The following is a 7,182-nucleotide window of genomic DNA, read 5'->3' as shown; positions in this document are numbered from 1 at the left end:
AAATGTCTATTTAGGTCTTCTGCCCATTTTTTAATTGAATTGTTTGTTTTTTTGATATTGAGCTCCATAAGCTGTTTGTATATATTTGTATCTTTTGTCCGTTGTTTCATTTGCAAATATTTTCTCCCATCCTGAGGGTTGTTTTTTCATCTGGTTTATGGTTTCCTTTGCTGTGCAAAAGCTTTGAAGTTTAATTAGGTCTTATTTGTTTATTTTTGTTTTCATTTCCATTACTCTAGGAGGTGGGTCAAAAAGATCTCGCTGTGGTTTATGTCAAAGAGTGTTTTTCCTATGTGTTCCTCTAAGAGTTTTATAGTGTCTGATCTTACATTTAGGTCTTTAGTCCATCTGGAGTTTATTTTTGTATACGGTGTTAGGTAGTGTTCTAATTTCATTCTTTTACATGTAGCTGTCCAGTTCTCCCAGCGCCACTTATTTATTTATTCTTTTAAAAAGAAATTTATTTATTTATTGGCTGCGTTGGGTCTTCGTTGCTGCATGCGGGCTTTCTCCAGTTGCAGCGAGTGGGGGCTACTCTTCGTGTGTACATGGGCTTCTCATTGTGGTGGCTTCTCTTGTTTCGCAGCACAGGCTCTTAGCATGCAGACTTCAGTAGTTGTGGCATGTGGGCTCAGTAGTTATGGCTCGCAGGCTCTAGAGTGCAGGCTCAGTGGTTGTGGTGCCCGGGCTTAGTTGCTCCATGGCATGTGGGATCTTCCCGGACCAGGGCTCAGAACCGTGTCCCCTGCATTGGCAGGTGGATTCTTAACCACTGTGCCACCAGGGAAGTCCTCCCAGCACCACTTATTGAAGAGGCTGTCTTTTCTCTATTGTATTTTCTTTCCTTCTTTATCAAAGATAAGGTGACCATATGTGCTTGGGTTTATCTCTGGGCTTTCTATCCTGTACCATTGATCTATATTTCTGTTTTTGTGCCAGTACCATACTGTCTTCATTACTGTAGCTTTGTAGTATAGCTTGAAGTTGGGGAGCCTGATTCCTCCAGCTCCGTTTTTCTCTCAAGATTGCTTTGGCTATTCGGGGTCTTTTATGTTTCCATACAAATTGTAAAATTTTTCATTCTAATTCTGTGAAGAATGTCATTGGTAGTTTGATAGGGATTGCATTGAACCTGTAGATTGCTTTGGGTAGTATAGTCATTTTCACAGTATTGATTCTTCCAGTCCATGAACATGGTATGTTTCTCCATCTGTTTATGGTATCTTTGATTTCTTTCATCAGTGTTTTATAGTTTTCTGAGTACAAGTTTTCTGACTCCTTAGGTAGCTTTATTCCTAGGTATTTTATTCATTTTGTTGCAATTGTAAATGGGATTGTTTCCTTAATTTCTCTTTCTGATTTTTTGTTGTTAGTGTATAGGAATGCAAGAGATTTCTGTGCATTCATTTTGTATCCTGCAACCTTACCAAATTCATTGATTAGTTCTTGTAGTTTTCTGGTGACATCTTAGGTTTCTCTATGTATAGTATCATGTAATCTGCAAACAGTGACAGTTTTACTTCTTCTTTTCCAATTTGTATTCCTTTTATTTCTCTTTCTTCTCTGATTGCCGTGGCTAGGACTTCCAAAACTATGTTGAATTTAAGAGTGGTGAGAGTGGACGTCCTTGTCTTGTTCCCGGTCTTGGTGGAAATGCTTTCAGTTTTTCACCATTGAGTATGATGTTTGCTGTGTGTTTGTCATATATGGCCTTTATTATTTTGAGGTTCGTTCCCCTCTATGCCTACTTTCTGGAGACTTTTTATCATAAATGGGTGTTGAATTTTGTCAAAAGCTTTTCTGACATCTATTGAGATGATCATATAGTTTTTATTCCTTAATTTGTTAATATGGTGTATCACATTGATTAATTTGCATATATTGAAGAATCCTTGCAACCCTGGGATAAATCCCACTTGATCATGGTGTATGATCCTTTTAATATGTTGTGGATTCTGTTTGCTAGTATTTTGTTCAGGATTTTTGCATCTCTGTTCATCAGTGATATTGGTCTATAATTTTCTTTATTTGTGATATCTTTTTCTGGTTTTTGTATCAGGGTGATGGTGGCTTAGTAGAATGAATTTGGGAGTGTTCCTCCGTCTGTAGTTTTTTGGAAGAGTTTGAGAAGGGTTGGTGTTATCTCTTCTTTAAATGTTTGATAGAATTTGCCTGTGAAGCCATCTGGTCCTGGAGTTTTGTTTGTTGGAACATTTTAAATTACAGTTTCAATTTCATTACTTGTGATAGGTCTGTTTGTATTTACTAATTCTTCCTGGTTCAGTCTTGGAAAATTGTACCTTTCCAAGAATTTGTCCATTTCTTCGTGGTTGTCCATTTTATTGGCATATAGTTGTTTGTAGTAGTCTCTTATAATCCTTTGTATTTCTGCGGTGTCAGTCTGATTTCTCCTTTTTCATTTCTAATTTTATTGATTTTCATCCTCTCCCTTTTTTTCTTGATGAGTCTGGCTAAGGGTTTATCAATTTTGTTTATCTTCTCAAAGAACCAACTTTTTGTTTTATTGATCTTTGCTATTGTTTTCTTCATTTCTATTTCATTTATATCTGCTCTGATCTTTATGATTTCTTTCCTTCTACTGACTTTGGGTTTTCTTTGTTCTTCTTTCTCTAGTTGATTTAGGTGTAGGGTTAGATTGTTTATTTGAGATTTTTCTTGTTTCTTGAGGTGAGATTGAATTGTTATAAACTTCCCTCTTAGAACTGCTTTTGCTGCTTCCCGTAGGTTTTGGGTTGTTGTGTTTTCATTATCATATGTTTCTATGTATTTTTTATTTCTTCTTTGATTTCTTCAGTGATCTCTTGGTTATTTAGTAGCACACTGTTTAGCCTCCATGTATTTGTGGTTTTTACAGTTTTTTCCTGTAACTGACTTCCAATCTCATAGTGTTTTGGTCAGAAAAGATGCTTGATACGATTTCAACTTTCTTAAATTTTCTGAGGCTTGATTTGTGGCCCAAGAACGTGGTCTATCCTGGAGAATGTTCTGTGTGCACTTGAGAAGAAAGTGTATTCTGCCACTTTGGGTGGAATGTTCTATAAATATCAATTAAATCTATCTGGTCTATTGTGTCATTTAAAGCTTGTGTTTCCTTATTTATTTTCTGTTTGGATGATCTGTCCATTGGTGTAAGTGGAGTGTTAAAGTCCCCTACTATTATTGTGTTACTGTTGATTTCCCCTTTCATGGCTGTTAGCATTTGCCTTATGTATTGAGGTGATCCTGTGTTGGGTGCATAAACATTTATAATTGTTATATCTTTTTCTTGGATTGATCCCTTCATCATTATGTAGTGTCCTTCCTTATCTCTTGTAACAGTCTTTATTTTAAAGTCCATTTTACCTGATATGCGTATTGCTACTCCAGCTTTCTTCTGATTTCCATTTGCATGAAAAACCTTTTTCCATCCCTTCACCTTTAGTCTGTATGTGTCCCTAGATCTGAAACTGGTCTCTTGTTGACAGCATATTTATGGGTCTTGTTTTTGTATCCATTCAGCCTGTCTGTGTCTTTTAGTTGGGGCATTTAATCCATTTACATTCAAGGTTATTATCGATATGTATGTTCCTATTACCATTTTCTTAACTGTTTTGGGTTTGTTTGGTTTGTTTTTGTGGGTCTTTTTCTTCTCTTGTGTTTCTGGCCTAGAGAAGTGTCTTTAGCATTTGTTATAAAGCAGGTTTGGTGGTGCTGAATTCTCTTAGCTTTTGCTTGTCTGAAAAGCTTTTGATTTCTCCTTCGAATCTGAATGAGATCCTTGCTGGGTAAAGTGATCTTGGTTGTAGGTTTTTCTCTTTCATCACTTTAAGTATATCCTGCCACTCCCTTCTGGCCTGCAGAGTTTCTGTTGAAAAATCAGCTGATAACCTTAGGGAGATTCCTTTTTATGTTATTTTTTGTTTTTCCCTTGCTGCTTTTAATATTTTTTTCTCTGAATTTAATTTTTGTTAGTTTGATTAATATGTGTCTTGGTGTGTTTCTCCTAGGGTTTGTCCTGTATGGGACTCTCTGTTCTTCCTGGACTTGGGTGACTATTTCATTTCCCATGTTAGAAAAATATTCATAAAACATCTGACAAAAAACTGATATCCGGGACATCTCATAAATAATTGATGGGAAAGGTCTGGCGGTTTCTTAAAACAACTAAATATACGCCTATCCTACAACCCAAAAGTTTCACTTCAAGGTATTTACCGAAAAGAAATGAAAACATATGTCCACAAAAAGATTTGTGTAAGAATGTTCGTAGAAGCATAACAACTCCAAACTGGAAACAACCCAAATGCCAATTAAGAAAATGGATAAATAAACTGTTGTTTATATAAAGAACACTATTCAACAATAAAAAGGAACAGACTACTGACACACATGACATGGATAAATATCAAAAACACTATGCTGAGTGAAAGAAGCCTAATATAAAGAAGTTTATGCTGTATGATTCCATATCTGGAAGTTCTAGAACAGGCAAATCCAATCTATTTTAGGGGGAAAAAAAAACCCAGCAAAGAGATTGCCTCTTTGCAGGGGGTGGGGATGGGATAGGGCAAGGATTAGCAGGGAGGGAGAATAAGGGAACTTTCTGGAGTGAATGTAATGTTCTATATCTTGATAGGGTTTTGGATTACACAGGTATATGCCATTGTCAAAATTTGACAAATGTACACTTGAGATTTTTGCAGTTCATTGTAATATAAATTTTATGTAGAAAGTAAAAAAAAAATACTGTAACCAAATATTGGACTCTAGCTGATAATATACATGTTGAAGTATTTAGGGAGAAGTAGGTAGATGTCTATGATATATTTTGAAATACATTAAAAAAATTAGAAGGGATTGATAGAAGGATAGAGTAATAATGGGAGATTCTAGGTGGGCGTTTACTGTAAAATTCTTCCAGTTTTTCTGTATGTTTGAAAATTTTGTTATAATAAAATTTTGGGAGTTATAAAATGTCCTGATGAAGTCTCTCCCAAGAAGTACTGGGTCTTGCTTAAAATATACCACTTTTAAACATTTAATGCCAAAGATGGTGTTTAAATGTTAAAGAAGAAGATGACTGGTCTGTCCTATGGTCTGTCCTATTTAACCCAGCTAGCTATGGCATTGTCTATGTTGGATACCTAGGAAATAAGTGGCAAATGAAACAACAAATCAACCTAGCAACAGAAAATACATTGATGTGTTGGTCCTACCCCTGCCCCCGCCCAATCCTAATCATTCATTTGGGGCATGGCTGGGGATCAGGATTTTAAAAACTTCTCTATGTGGTCATAATGTATAGCCAGGGTTAAGAACCACTGCTGGAAGGCCAGTGTTTTGGCTTAGTCACAGGGTCCAACATAGTCCCTGGAACATAGTAGGTGCTCAAGAAATACAACAAATATTAGTTGAATGAATGGTTGAATGATTCAATGAGAGAATGAATGTAAATGTGCTGCAAGCAATGTGTGGATCTTCCACCATCAATAATAATGATGCTACGATATAAAAACAGTAAGACAGGCATCACTGGTGTTAAGTTTGGGGTTGGGGAGGGAGGCAAAAAGAGAGGCCCTGGGGGTGAAGTGTAGGTAAACTGGATTACTGGTGAGGCACAAATAATGAGGCTCATTTCGAGTTAGATGCACGTGGACTTTGCTCTGCATCCCCAGTCACCCTGGAATTTGGGGTGAAGAGATGGGTAGGGTGCCTTGGGGAGGGAAGGGGTTTGATATGGTCCAGATCAAGTTGAGGGGCTGGTCTTCCTGCAGCTCTGTGGTTATAAGGCTTGGGAGTCAAAGTCCCACTCTGTTCCATCCTGGAGGGCACTGAACTTGGTGGGACTCAGAGGCCTGGCACAGGCCCTGCTCCTTAGAGGGTTGGTCAGCTGTGTGGCTCTGGGCAGTCATTTCAGCTCTCAGTACGCAATCTCCCTAGTCATGAACTGAGGGCAATAGTAGCGGCCCTGCTTTCCTCAGGGAATGTTGGGAAGATCAATCAGAAAAACATGTGGGAATAATCTTTCAGGAGCTAGAAAGCCCTAGGCATTCACTCTGTCCTCAGGATTCTTCCATCCTAACCCAAACCTCTGGACTAACTTAAACACCTTTCTCCTCAGGGTCCCAGCATCTGGCCATACTGTAATGGTGGCTTAGGCTTTGTCTCCCTAGCTTCTCCCAAATCTGACCCACACCTCTGCTGCTTGAGAGCAGGAGTGAAAAGAAAGCAATTATTTTGATCCACCTTCTTAGTGCCCAGCACACTGGGGATCAGAGTCGGGGTTTAGACAAAGCTGTTTCTGGCATCCAGGCTTCCTGAAGGGTAGGGCAAGTGTGTCAAGAGCCTTGGAGGTCATGGGAAGGGTGAAGGATTGGCAGGCAGTGCAAGCACTTATGGGCCATTCCCTGGACTCTCCCAGATAAAATTCAGGACATCCAGTTAAATTTAAATTTCAGATAGACAGTGAATAATTGTTTAGTATGAATATGTCCCAAATATTGTATGGAGTCCTGTGTTTTTATTTGCTAAATCTGGCACCACCAATGCTGCTATTCAACAATGTATTGGAAGTCCCAGCCAAAGAAATTAGGCAAGAAAAAAAAAAAGCATCCTAACTGGAAAGGAAGGAATTCCCTGGTGGTCCAGTGGTTAGGACTCCACAGAGGGCATAGGTTTGACCTCTGGTCAGGGAACAAAAATTCTGCAAGCCGCATAGAGCAGCCGAAAAAAAAAAGGCAAGTTGGAAAGGAAGGAGTAGTTTATTTACTTATTTGCAGATGACATGATTTTGTATACAGAAAATGCCAAAGAATCTACAAAAAAACTATTAGTGGTAATAAGCAAATTTAGCAAAGTTTCAGGGTGTAATATCAACCATAAAACGAGTTTTGTTTCTATATACCAGCAATGAAATTAAGATTTCAGATTCAGTAATCTGAAAAGGAAATTAAGAAAACAATTCCATTTACAATAGCATCCAAAAGAATAAAATACTGTGGAGTAAATTCAACCAGGGAGTGAAAGACTTGCACACTGGCAGCTATAAAACATTGCTGAAAGAAATTAAAGAAGACCTAAATAAATAGAAAGATATCCCATATTCATGGATTAGAAAACTTAATATTAAGAATAGCGGGGCTTCCCTGGTGGCGCAGTGGTTGAGAGTCCACCTGCCGATGC

This window comes from Tursiops truncatus, chromosome 2 (assembly GCF_011762595.2).
Source record: "Tursiops truncatus isolate mTurTru1 chromosome 2, mTurTru1.mat.Y, whole genome shotgun sequence".
NCBI lineage: Eukaryota > Metazoa > Chordata > Mammalia > Artiodactyla > Delphinidae > Tursiops > Tursiops truncatus.
Note: the sequence above shows the minus strand (reverse complement) of the source record.